Genomic DNA, 14,544 nt, shown 5'->3' on the forward strand with positions numbered 1-14,544 from the left:
CACCACTTCAAGCAGGTGGCCGTCGAGGTAAAGTTCAGGATGAGGGTGGACCGTCCGACGCCTGCAGAAGTGAATAACTCGAGTCTTGGCTGCAGAGAACTGAAAACCATGAGTCAGAGCCCATGATGCTGCCTGCATCGGCTACCTGCAGCCGGCGTTCGGCGACTCCCGTAGTCTTGGAGCTAAATGAGATGCAGAAGTCGTCGGCATACAAGGAAGGAGACACCGACGACCCCACGGCTGCAGCCAGACCATTAATGGCCACTAGAAATAAGGACACGCTCAACACCGAGCCCTGCGGGACCCCATTTTCCTGTGTATAAGAAGAACTAGAGGTGGCACCGACTTGCACCCGGAAAGAGCGGTGCAATAGAAAGGTTGGAAGAAAAGCCGGGAGCCGACCACGAAGACCCCATGCATGCAGCGTGGCAAGAATGTGATGCCTCCATGTGGTGTCATACGCCTTCCGCAGATCAAAAAATACAGCAACGAGATGCTGACGTCGGGCTAAGGCCGTACGGATAGCAGACTCCAGCCGCACCAAATTGTCCGCTGCAGACCGGCCCCGACGGAAGCCACCTTGGGATGGAGCGAGGAGACCGCGCGATTCAAGGACCCAACACAAACGCCGCCCCACCATACGTTCGAGCAATTTGCACAAAACGTTGGTGAGGGTAATGGGACGATAGCTGTCCACCGCCAGTGGGTCCGCACCGGGCTTCAAGATGGGGACAACAACACCCTCTCGCCATTGCGACGGGAACACGCCTTCGCTCCAAATGCGGTTAAATACCGCGAGAATGTGTCTCTGGCAGTCCCGGGAGAGATGCTTCAGCATCTGCGCGTGGATGCAGTCCGGTCCTGGTGCTGTATCAGGGCAATCGGCGAGGGCAGCAAGGAATTCCCTCTCGCTGAAAGGAGCATTGTATTTTGCAGAACGACGCGTGTGAAATGAGAACTGCGTCCGCTCAGCTCGCTCCTTTAGAGAGCGAAAGGCGGGGGGATAAGATGCAGTCGCCGAGCTCTTCGCAAATTGCGCGGCAAGCTGTTCAGCAATGGCGGCAGCGTCCGTGCAGACAGCGCCGTCCAAGGAGAGCCCAGGTACACCCAGAGGGGTCTGATATCCATAAATCCGCCGGATCCGGGACCACACGAGCGAGGGGGAGACACGGGAGCCCAAGGATGAGACATACCTCTCCCAGCACTCCTGCTTACGCTGTGCAATAAGACGACGGGCGAAGGCACGGAGCCTCTTAAAGGCGATGAGGGTCTCCAGAGACGGGTGCCGCCTATGACGCTGGAGAGCCCGCCTACGGTCGCGAATAGCCTCAGCAATCTGCGGCGACCACCAGGGTACAGCCTTCCTCTGAGAGAGTCCATTAGAGCGGGGGATCGCAGCCTCGGCCGCCGAAATGATGGATGTGGTTATGACACGGACCACCCCGTCAATGTCACCCTGTGGGGGAGACTCAATGGTTGCAGCAGAAGTAAAAGCCGGCCAGTCAGCCCTGCGGAGAGCCCTGCGGGGCAGGCGCCCAGAAGAATGACACTGGGGCAGTGACAAATAGATGGGAAAATGGTCACTACCACACAGGTCAGGATGCACTCTCCAGTGGAGGGATGGGACAAGTCCGGGGCTGCAAAGAGAGAGATCGATGGCCGAGAAAGAGCCATGGGCCACACTAAAATGCGTCGGGGCACCGGTATTCAAGAGGCTAAGGTCGAGCTGAGCCAACACATGCTCCACGGCCCGACCGCGGTCATCGGAGACAGTCCCACCCCATAGAGGGTTGTGGGCATTGAAATCGCCCAGAAGCAGCAAAGGTGGCGGGAGTTGAGCCAGCAGTGCAGCCAAGACATGCCGGGGGAGCTCCCCATCCGGAGGAACGTAAACAGAGCAAACTGTAATAGCTGGCGAGAGCTCAACCCTGGCAGCGACTGCCTCTAAAGGCGTCTGAATGGGTACTGGCGAGCTACAGACAGAGTGGTGAACAAAGAGGCAAACTCCACCTGATGCTCGGTGACAGGCAACACGGTTCTTATAGTATCCCCGATAACCGCGAAGAGCGGGGGTCCGCATTGCAGGAAACCAAGTTTCCTGCAGAGCAATGCAGAGAACAGGGGAATCACTCAGAAGCATCCGGAGCTCAGGCAGGTGGCGGAAATAACCGCCGCAGTTCCACTGGAGAATGGAAGCAGGAAGGGACTGGGAGGGCGTGAAGGCGACTAGGAGGCAGATGGCGCCTCAGAGTCCACCGCCGCCACCGGGGGAGAGTCAGCTGAGTCCATAGGAAAGGCCCCCAAGGGTTCCGTGAGGGCGAGATCAGCGGCAGAGGCGAGGATCTCCACCTCATCCCCGGAGCCAGGACTATGTACAGCAGGCGGTGCTGAAACCGCCGGAACGGCCTTCTTCTTGGACACATTCCGTTCCTTCTTCTCACGTCGGCCCTTAGGGTGAGAGGGCTGGGAGAGCTTCTCTGAAGGAGCGTCGGAGGCTGACGACGACGCAGAAGCCCTACGACCAGCAGGTGGCGGAACCTTCAGCCACTGGCTGACATCCGGCTGGGTAGGAGAAGAAACGGAGGAAGGGAGAGCCCCGAGGGACCCCTTCCGCTGGAGAGGAACCGGCAGAGGCAACGCCGGTGGAGGAGGAGGGGGAGGGATCGAGCCCCCCGGTTTTGGAGGAGATGTCACTCCCGAAGTAAGCGTGGGGGGAGCGACAGAAGAGGGTTTGCCCCCAACGGCTAAGGGGGCAACAGAGGAAGGCTTGCCCCCAGGCACGAGGGGGGCAGACAGAGATGCACGGCCCCGAGGGCCCACTGAAGGCGGCACAGATGAGGCGACAACCGTCGCTCGCGTGGGCGACGATAACGTGGCTGCAGCATAAGATGTTCGAATGGAAGCAGGATACAACCTTTCATATTTCACTTTTGCCTCTCGATAAGTAAGCCGGTCCAGGGTCTTAAATTCCATGATCTTCCGCTCCTTATGAAGAACAGGGCAATCCGGCGAGCATGGAGAGTGGTGCTCCCCACAGTTGACACATACAGGCGGAGGCGCACATGGAGAATCGGGATGAGAGGGGCGTCCGCAATCTCGACATGTAGCGCTGGATGGGCAACGGGAGGACATATGCCCAAACTTCCAGCACTGGAAGCACCGCATCGGGGGAGGGACGTATGGTTTGACGTCGCAACGGTAAACCATCACCTTGACCTTCTCGGGCAAGACATCAACCTCGAAGGCCAAGATAAAGGCACCGGTGGCCACCCTGTTTGTCTTGGGTCCTCGATGTACACGACGGACAAAATGCACACCACGTCGTTCCAAGTCGGCTCTCAGGTCGTCATCGGATTGCAACAAGAGGTCACGATGGTAAATAATCCCCTGGACCATATTTAAGCTACTGTGGGGAGTGACGGTAACAGGGACGTCACCCAGCTTATCACACAAGAGCAACGCTCGTGACTGGGCTGGGGAGGACGTCTTGAGGAGGATGGACCCATTCCTCATTTTTGACAACCCCGCCACTTCCCCAAACTTATCCTCCAGGTGTTCCACAAAAATGGCTCTGAGCACTATGGGACTCAACTGCTGTGGTCATAAGTCCTCTAGAACTTAGAACTACTTAAACCTAACTAACCTAAGGACAGCACACAACACCCAGCCATCACGAGGCAGAGAAAATCCCTGACCCCGCCGGGAATCGAACCCGGGAACCCGGGCGTGGGAAGCGAGAACGCTACCGCACGACCACGAGTTGCGGGCGTTCCACAAAAAACATAGGCTTCGTCGTAAGAAAGGAGTCACCATCAGTCCTGCTGCAGACAAGGTATTGCGGCATGTAAGGCTCCCGCTTGGCACTAGATCGGCGTCCCTCCCATGGCGCAGCCAACGAGCAACGAGGGGAACGTCTGAGGGTCATATTGCGCAGCATCAAAGTCGACTCTACCTCGCTTAGAGACGCTGGTGGCCGTGCGACCACCAGCTTGGTGTGATTTATTGCGCTTCATTGCGCCACATCCGCCCAGATGCCACCTACTCCGAACGAGGGCTCTCCCCAAGGGCGCCACCCAGCCAAAGCAACGGGTACCTGGCCAATATCCCGTTGCCCGGAGTCCCCGTGCCCCAGACAAGATGGGCACATACTCCTTGGCATGCATGGGGAGGAAACAGCTCTGGCATCTGTAGTACGATCCATGCGTGGTCAGGGGGCTACCACCAAGAGGGTACATGACGACCCCACCACAACGGACTGGCTACCGTGCTGGATTTTAGGTGTCTAAAGGGTCCACAGGTGTCGTGGGCGCTAAGAAGAAGATTGTGCACAAGACAAGAAGGACGCAAGCCAGAAGATGTTGGCTGTAAATCCCGCCACACGACAATGGGTAGTATGCAAGATGGTGGTGCATGATGGACCAATAGAAAAACACCACGTAAGGTGTCCTTCCCCAAATGGCACGCACTAACAACGGAAATTTGGAAAAAAAGGAGGTCAAACCCAAGAGGGGACCATCACAGAAGGCCAAAACGTGTGTGACTCCTTTTAGTCGCCTCTTACGACGGGCAGGAATACCGCGGGCCTATTCTTACCCCCGAACCCGCAGGGGGGATGCGCTCTGGGTCAGTTTTGATAAAAACGGCATCCTCTGCCCAGTCACACAGCTTAGTTGCTTGTGACAAGTTGGGGGATGTCAACGTTAACATCACACTACATGAGAGTTTAAATACGGTCCACGGTATTATTTTCCATAGGGACCTACTTTTGCAGTCTGATGACGAGCTGCGCGCCAACGTAGAGCGTCGAGGTGTTCATTTCGTCCGGCGCGTTCATCACGGTCCGAGGGATAATCAGGTTGCTACCAGTGCCTTCATCTTGGCCTTTGAGGGCGATACATTACCGGAGAAGGTCAAGGTGATGGTCTACCGTTGTGACGTCAAGCCCTATATCCCTCCCCCGATCTGGTGCTTTAAGTGCTGGAAGTTCGGCCATATGTCTTCCCGCTGTACTTCCAGTCTCACATGTCGAGATTGCGGACGCCCATCACACCCCGATACTCCATGTGCCCCGCCTCCCATCTGTGTCAACTGTGGAGAGCCTCATTCACCTTGCTCGCCCGACTGCAGGATCTTACAGAAAGAGCGCAAAATCATGGAATATAAGACCCTGGACCAACTGACCTATACTGAGGCTGAGAGGAATTATGAACGCCTCCATCCTGTGCGAATGACTTCCTCCTATGCCGCTGCAACAACAACAGTGTTAGCCCCATCAGTTACGCGACTTTCAGCCGGCTCGCCGAACCATACAAACGTGCCCCCTTGCCCATAGGGGGCACTATAACCCCTGTTGCTACTACGACACCTACCTCGGGAGCAACAGTCCCCCCCCCCTCCACATTGGGGACATCCATCCCCGATTCTAAGCTGGAGAAGCGTCCAACTTCTTCGGCTTCTCACGCACGCAAGGGGTCCCTTGGGCCCCTCCCTTCCCAGGTATCCACAACCAGGAAGGCTGACGTCCGACAGGGGCATAAGTGCCCACAACCAGTTGGTTGTAGGGATTTGCGGTCTTCCTCCAACCCAGAGACTGCATCAGTGTAGCCCTCCCAACCAGTGAAACCCAAGGAGCAGCGTGAGAAATCCAAGAAGAAGATCTCTAAGCTCAAGGAACTCGCGGGGCACCCACCCCACCACAACCTTCTAGCTCCGTGTCTGAGGATGAGGTCGAGATTCTGGCGTCCGCTGAGGACCTCGATCTCGCCGGTCCCTCAGACGCCATGGAAAGCACTAGTACAGGTGCTCATTCGGAGGCAGCAGGTGACCCAGCAACGTAATCTGCCTTCCCAGTCCCGTCACGCCTTTCTCAGACATGGACAATACCATCCTCCAGTGGAACTGCAGCGGTTTCTTCCACCATCTAGCTGAGCTCCGCCAACTTATCAGCCTTCACCCTTTCTTCCGCATTGTACTTCAGGAAACTTGGTTTCCAGCAATGCGAACCCCAGCCCTCCGTGGCTATCGGGGTTATTATAGGAACCGGGCAGCTTATGAAAGGGTGTCTGGTGGCGTCTGCGTATATGTCCTTAACTCTCTTCACAACAAGTCTGTCCCTCTACAAACACCTTTAGAAGCTGTCCCTGTTCGGGTGTGGACACCACAGGCTGTTACTATCTGCACTCTTTATCTTCCACAGGATAATGATCACCCACAGGATAATGATCACCCACAGCATATCCTGGCTACACTGATATCCCAATAGCCGCCACCTTTCCTGTTACTGGGCGACTTCAGCGCCCATAACCCTCTGTGGTGTGGGTCAGTGGCAACAGGTCGAGGCGCCACCATTGAGCATGTATTGACACAGCTCGACCTTTCCATTTTAAATGATGGTGCCTTCACACATTTCAGTGTGGCGCAAGGCACGTACTGCGCCATCCACCTTTCGATCTGCAGCCGTAGCCTCTTACCGTCTGTCCAACGGAGTGTGCATGACGACGTATGAGGTAGTGACCAGTTTCCGATCTTTCTGTCACTGCCACAGCGTCACTCTTCTGGGCGCCCTTGCAGATGGGCTATGAATAAGGCTGACTGGGACTTGTTCTCCTCCATAGCCGCTATTGAGCCGCTTTGTAATGAACCCATTGATGTAGTGGTTCACCCGGTCACCACCGGCATCGTTACTGGCACAGAATCTGCCATTCCCCGTTCTTCTGGGTCCCCTCGTTGGAGGACTGTGCCTTGGTGGCTGCCTGCGATCGCCAAGGTGATTAAAAATCGCCGGCGGGCGCTCCAGCGTCACAAGCGACATCCCTCATTAGCACACCTCATAGCCATTAAACGGCTCCGTGCGGGGGTCGCCGCCTCATTCGCCAACACAAGCAGGAGTGCTGGGAACGGTATGTCTCCACCATTGGCCTCCATATATCTTCATCGCAGGTTTGGGCGAAGATTAGACACCTCTATGGCTATCTGACCCGTCAGCATCCCTCTCACTGAATGGGGAAGTTTGTACTGACTCCGACATAATTGCAAACCGCTCGGCAGACCATTTTGCTCTGAGTACCGCTTCTGCAAATTACCCACTGGCCTTCTGCTCCATTAAAGAGCGGGTGGAACGTCGGAGCCTGTCATTTCACACCCGCCATCCTGAATCCTACAATGTTCCATTCAGTGAGTGGGAAATCCACAGTGCCCTATCCACTTGCCCTCAAGCAGCTCCCGGGCCTGATCGCATCCACTGTCAGAAGCTGAAACACCTCTCAGTGCACTGCCGCGACGCCTCCTCGACCTTTACAACCGTAACTGTGTCAAGGGTGAGTTTTCGTCGCAATGGCGGGAAAGCATTGTTATCCCCGTTTTGAAACCTGGCGAGAACCCATTGGACGTGGACAGCTACCGCCCCATTAGCCTCACCAACGTTCTTTGCAAGTTGCTCGAACGCATGGTGAGCCGGCGGTTGAGTTGGGTACTCGAGTCTTGGGGCCTTCTGGCTCCGTCTCAGGGTGGGTTCCGTAAAGGCCGCTCTGCCGCCGACAATCTGGCGAGCCTGGAGTCAGACATCCGTACGGCCTTTGCCCGGCGTCTGCACCTCGTCGCTGTCTTTTTTGACATTCGGAAGGTGTACGATACGACATGGCGCCATCATATCCTTTCTACGCTTCATGGTTGGGGTCTTCGGGGTCTGCTGCCGATTTTCAAGTCACGGTCTCCCATAGTTCCCCCCGTGTTCAAGAGAATGGGGTACCACAGGGATCTGTCCTATGTGTCCGCCTGTTTTTAATTGCAATTAACAGGCTCGCTGCGGCGGTGGGCACGTCTGTCTCAGGTTCCTTGTATGCTGACGACTTCTGTCTCCACTATAGCTCTAATGGCATGTTTGCACCACAGTGACAAGGAGGGGGGTCCTGTGGTTGTGTTTGAGGTTTACGGGCGCTAAACAGCGGGGTCATCAGCGCCCAAACGCATAAAAACAGGAACACATGCAGTGAAGGGACTAAGACGAACAACGAACAAGGGGAACAGCTAAAAGACACAGACCTGACGCAGTTTCAAATCCTCACATATAGAGGCAAAACAAGGGGAGAAGGAACACACGAAAAAGGAAGGGAAACAAGGAAAAGAGAACAGAAACCGAAGGGAAACAAGGAGGTATTCGTGACTGGCTGACCTCTTACCTAAAACCTGGGTGAGCCAGTCACCCAGCAACAAATGAAAACCCTCTCCCTAAAATCCGAGGCAACAAATTGGACAGGACACAAAACCGTAAGACCTTAACTACAGTCGTTGCGTCATCTTGTAAAATAGAGGGCAAAGCCGGTGGCAAGGAAACCACCGCCCTCTGGTCAGAGAATAAAAGACAGTCAAGTAAAATGTGGCGGACAGTAATCTGGACGCCACAAGCACTGCAGATTGGGGGGTCCTCCCGCCGGAGTAAAAAACCATGCGTGAAGGGACTGTGCCCGATGCGGAGGCGAGTGAGGAGAACCTCATCCCGCCTGCATGACTGGTAGGACGTACGCCATGGCCGCGTGGTGGCCTTGACCAGACGCAGCTTATTCTCACCGACTGCCAGCCACTCCTCTTCCCACTGACGCAGAACGCGAAAACGCAGGAGGGAGGTAACAGCATGGAGGGGGACGGCACATGCAACAACGTGAGGGAGGGAACACGCATCTTTGGCAGCCACATCCGCCAGTTCGTTGCCCCTAATACCCACGTGCCCCGGCACCCAGCAGAAGGAAACCTCCTTCCCCTGCCGTTGCAGGTGGAGTAGGGCATCATGGATGTTCTGGACGACCGCATCCGCTGGGTACAAGTGTTGCACGGTCTGAAGGGCACTCAGGGAGTCAGAACAGATGAGGAACTTACGACTGGGAACACATCTCATCTGCTCCAATGCCCGCAAGATCGCAAACAATTTGGCATCAAAGATGGTAAACGCCGCAGGAAGCCGTAACTTGACGACTCGATCAGGGAAAACAACAGCACAACCAACAGAGTCCCCCTGTTTAGAGCCATCCGTAAAGACTGGTACATGGTCGGGATGCTGGTTTAAAATATCATAAAATAAGGAGGTAAAAACAAACGCAGGAGTGCAGCTCCTCCGGTACTCCGACAAGTCTAAAAGGACGCTGGGCCTCTGGAGCAACCAGGGAGGCAGGCGAGTAAAACCTTGTCGTTGGGGCGCCACACGCTCCACACCAAGGGACTCAAGCAAATGTTTGGCACGAATCCCAAATGGTCTCGTTGCCCTGGGACGACAGGACAAGAGACGTTCCAGAGGCGGTCGGGCAACGGTAGGGTACGCAGGGGAGGTAGGACAGGCAAGGAATTGACACACCCGTCGCACCATGAGGAGTTTCCGCCGGATGGCGAGCGGCGGTTCCCCTGCCTCAGCACACAGGCTGGGGATGGTACTAGTACGGAATGCACCAGTGACCAGCCTGATACCCTCATGGTGTACTGCGTCAAGAATCTTCAGATACGAAGGCCTTGCTGACCCATACACGGTGCAACCATAGTCAAGACGCGATCGGACGAAAGCCCTATAAAACTGCAGCAGTAGTAGTAGTAGAGGGGTTTTGTGGGCGCACGACAGCAAGGTCTTCAGCGCCCGTTCAGTATCATAGGGAGACGGGTGTCAAGAAAAAAACTCAGAACATTGACATAAAACGGGACATAAAACACGGGGAACAATCATTGAAAAATATGTGCTCACCCACACCGAAGCGTGGGATGAAGCAGGGCGTCAGCAGTAAAACATGGACAACACAGGAAGAAAATGAGAGAGGGAGCTAAAACAATGTAGCAGATGGAAGTGGCTGGCTGACCGCAAGGAAAAAAAGGGGAGGAGTCAGCCACTCTGCAATACACTAAAACCTCCAGCCTAAAAGTTTAGGCCAGAGTCCAGACACATCACAAAACTTAAAAACCCTAGACACACACGTCTCATCGTTTGCTAAAACACAAGGCAGATCCCCATCAACTTGTGCTTCTGCCCTTGCATCACGGTATAAAATACAGTCTGTTAAAATGTGCCGGACAGAGATGTGCACACCACAGGCATCACAAAACGGAGGATCCTCCCGCCGTAATAAATAGCTATGCGTCAGAGGACAGTGCCCGATCCGAAGACGTGTGAGGGCCACCTCTTCCCGCCTGAGCAACCGGCAGGAGAAACGCCACGGCCGAGTGGTTGACTTTACCGACCGCAGTTTATTGGCCGTCACCGCCAGCCATTCGTCCTCCCACAACTCCATGCACTTCCTGTGGAGTGCAACGATGACTGACTGCAAGGGGATAGGACACTGGACCACATCCTGCTCTCTGCAGGCCTCCTTGGCAGCCCGATCGGCCTGTTCATTGCCCCATATGCCGACATGACCAGGCACCCAGCAGAAGGAGACCTCTTTACCCCGCCGTTGGAGCAAGTACAGTTGGTCATGTATCAGCTGGACCATCTCCTCAGTCGGGTATAGGTTCTGCAGTGATTGTAAGGCACTAAGAGAATCGGAGCAGAGAAGAAATCGATCGCCCCGAACACGATTCATCTGTTCCAGTGCCTTCAGGATCGCGTGGAGCTCCGCTGCGAAAACGGTATATTCAGCAGGGAGGCGAATCCGGGTAACATGATCAGGGAACACCACAGAACAGCCAAGGGAAGTCTCCTGTTTGGAGCCATCAGTGTAATCGATAGTGAAACCGTGATGCACATCTAAAATGTTAAAAAAATGTGACTGGAATGTAAAATCTGGCGTGCCATCCTTCTTAAAACGAGTCAAATCTAAAATAAGTTTGGGTCTCCGGAGGAGCCAAGGTGGAGATGTGCTCCAACCGCGACGTAAAACACGAAGACCAGCCATAGACATTGCAGCGAGGCAATCCTGTGCGCGAATCCCATAGGGCTGCGTCGCACGTTGCCGGTTATGAAATAACCGTGCCAGAGGAGGCTGAGCAACGGTACGGTATGCAGGTGTGTATGGTGTGGACAAAGTTTTATACGCCTGGCGGACCGTAAGTAGCCGCCGCCGCATATGAAGTGGCGGTTCACCAGCCTCTGCACAGAGGCTTGGTATGGGGCTAGTTCGGAATGCCCCAGTGGCCAACCGAAGCCCTTCATGGTGCACAACGTCCAACATCTTTAAGTACGAAGGCCTCGCAGACCCATACACCGTGCACCCATAATCGAGCCGAGATCGCACAAACGCCCTGTAAAACTGGAGCAGACAAGCCCTGTCAGCTCCCCATGTACTGTGGCTAAGACATTTTAAAATACTTAAAGCCTGAAGCGACCGCCGTTTCAGGTCTTTAAGATGAGGTAGCCACATGAGCCTCGAGTCAAAAATGAGCCCCAGAAATCTCACCGTGTCTTTAAAAGACAGAATAGTGTCCCTCAAGCGCAACTCAGGAAAGGTGAAAATCGAACGAGAACGGTTAAAAAGAACACATACAGACTTCTCGGTGGAAAACTTAAAGCCACTCTTCAGCGCCCAGTCATCCAAACGCCTAATCGTAAGTTGCAACTGACGAGTTGTCGTTGCAAGGCTTGAAGAAGAGCAGAACAAAGAGAAATCATCCACAAACAAAGAACACTGGACAGGACTTTTCACTATGGACGTAATGCTATTAATAGCGATGGCAAAGAGAGTCACACTTAAAACGCTATCATGAGGGACACCATTCTCCTGCTCAAAGCGATCAGACAGGACGTCACCAATTCGGTATCTAAAATAACGTGGCGAGAGGAAAGACTGAATAAAAAGAGTAAGACAACCACGAAAACCCCATTCGTGAAGCTGCTCCAGGATGAGACGCCGCCAGGTGGTATCGTAGGCCTTCTCGATGTCGAAAAATACACCTAGAAGGTGATGACGGCGTAGGAAAGCTTGTTGGATAGCCGCCTCCAGGAGGGCAAGGTTATCGAAGGTGGAACGAAACCTCCTGAACCCACACTGAAAGCGACTAAGTAGTTGCCGGGATTCTAACATCCAGACAAGGCGGCGGTTGACCATCCGCTCCAAGGTCTTCCCTATGCAACTAGTGAGGGCAATACTACGGTAACTACTTGGGCTCGTGCGGTCTTTCCCAGGTTTCAAAAAAGGGATTAAAACTGCCTCACGCCACGCGTCAGGAAAGTGACCCGACGCCCAAATGGCATTAAAAAGTGTGAGGAGGATTTCTTTGTTGCGCATTGTGAGGTGCCATAGCATACTGTAATGGATCCTGTCGTGACCAGGGGATGTGTCACGAGCTCCAGACAATGCAGAATCCAGCTCCCACATAGAAAAAGGGCAGTTGTAAACTTCATGAGAGGTGGGCTGGAAGTTCAGACTACACCTCTCAGCAACCGCTCTATGGCGCTGGAAACCTGGATCCTGACTGGTTGTGGCAGTAACTGTCGCAAAATATGCTGCCATAGTCTGGGCAATGTCTCGCGGATCTGTGTGGAGAGTGCCGTTATTCATTACAGCAGCTATGGGGCACCTCCCTCCTCTGCCAGAAATTCTCCTCATGGTCTCCCACACAATGGAACTTTTGGTGGAACGATTAATGGTGTTCAGGAACTTTTGCCACGACCTCTTCTTGCTCTCACGAATAATGCGGCGACATCTCGCCCTCGCCACCCGAAAGGCTGCAAGATTCTCAGCAGTCGGCCGATACTTGAACCGCCGCAGGGCCGCACGCCTGGTCCTGATTGCAGAGCGGCATTCGTCACTCCACCAAGGCACAGGTGGCCTTTTCTGGTGTCCTGTGGACTGTGGAATGGATGCTGCAGCGGCGTGGTGGACCGTTTTGGTAATATGATCCACCCACACCTCAACATTCGCACAGTGTTCGAATTGGGCCAACTGGCTATAAAGTGTCCAGTCAGCTCCACTGAGCACCCATCGTGGTGGTCTCCTTTCGGGGCCCACGCCATCTGGCAGGTGAATCCAGATTGGGAAATGATCACTGCCGTGCAAGTCAGCGACCACTTCCCAGTGAGCACTAGCGGCAAGAGCTGGAGAGCAAAGCGAGAGATCTATGGCAGAGAACGACCCAGTCGCCGTGCAGAAATGAGTACTCTGTCCTCCATTGAGCAAGTAGGCACAGGATGACAGGAGAAGCCTCTCAATTGCTCTACCCCTGGGGCAGGTAATTGCAGAGCCCCAAAGCACATTGTGGGCATTAAAATCACCACAAATAATGAATGGCTGGGGGAGCTGTGTAAGAAGGTCGGTGAGGGCCGCTTCATCAAGAGCATCATGTGGGGGCAAGTAAAGTGAACATACAGTCAATGGATGACGCACGTGCACGGACACAGCGACGGCCTGTAGAGGCGTCGTAAGTGAGAGAGGCGAGGAATGGTAGTCCGTCCTGACGAAAATACCTACGCCTCCTCTAGCTCTCTCTCCACTCAGGTCATCCTTTTTGTGGAGTATATAGCCTCGTATCTCAGGGGAGTATGATGGATGGAAATACGTCTCCTGGAGACAGAGACACAGTGGTCTACCCTGAGAAAGTAGACGAAGTTCCTCCACATGCGTCCTGAACCCTTGCAAGTTCCACTGGAGTATGGGAGCCATCTATGTTGGGGGCAGCACCTTCATCCTGTCTCTCCGACGGGGTGGGGAGACCGCAGCAGGTGGAGGGGCAGGCGTGTGACGAGATGATTGCCCCACACATACATCGTACTCCATCAACTCTGGGGAAGAGTCAGATGAAGCCTCGCGTAAAACAACATCCGCATGGTCAGATGGTTTACCACGGGATTTGACCCGCTGTTGCTGCTGCACAGTAGCTTTCTGTGGCTTGGTGGACTTTGGGGGAGCGGATGTGGGAGTGGTAATTGGCGCACTGGGCTTGGGGACAACCTCAGCTTTTGGAGGCGCGAGCGGCTGGACCAAGTCCGCCACTGTACCTTTGTCTGCCGTGCGAGGAGGGGCTACTGGCTCTGGAACACTGGCTGCGTTGCAAGTGCACTGACAGCTACAGGTGTTAGTGCCAACACTCACCACCTCAGTCTGCGTTGAGGCATCGACTTTTGGAGTAGGCTTCTGTACCAGGGATGCAAAAGATGTAGCAAATGTGGGAGGTTGCATCGACTTATAAATCTTCTGGGCCTCACCATAGGGGATACGCTTGGTTGTTTTTATTTCCTGGACCTTGCGTTCCTCTAAAAATATGCGGCAGTCCCTACTCCAAACAGGGTGGTTCCCAGAGCAATTAATACATTTAGTCGGAGACGAGCAACCAACTCCTTCATGAGCAGCCTGACCACAGTTTCCACAAGTCGCTTCGCCTTTACAGCCTAAGGTGGTATGCCCAAAACGCTGGCATTTGAAACAGCGCATTGGGGCCGGGAAATAAGGCCTCACACTAAGGCGAAGGAAGCCAGCTTTAACATGTTCAGGAAGTTTTGTGCTACTGAAGGTCAGAATAAAGGAGTCGGATTTGACAAGAGTGCCATCAACCCTCTTCATGATGTGTTGGACATCAACGATACCTTCCGGAGCCCACTCACGTTGCAGTTCTTCCTTGGGAATATCAGCTAGATCCCGG

This window comes from Schistocerca nitens, chromosome 5 (genome assembly GCF_023898315.1).
Source record: "Schistocerca nitens isolate TAMUIC-IGC-003100 chromosome 5, iqSchNite1.1, whole genome shotgun sequence".
Lineage (NCBI taxonomy): Eukaryota > Metazoa > Arthropoda > Insecta > Orthoptera > Acrididae > Schistocerca > Schistocerca nitens.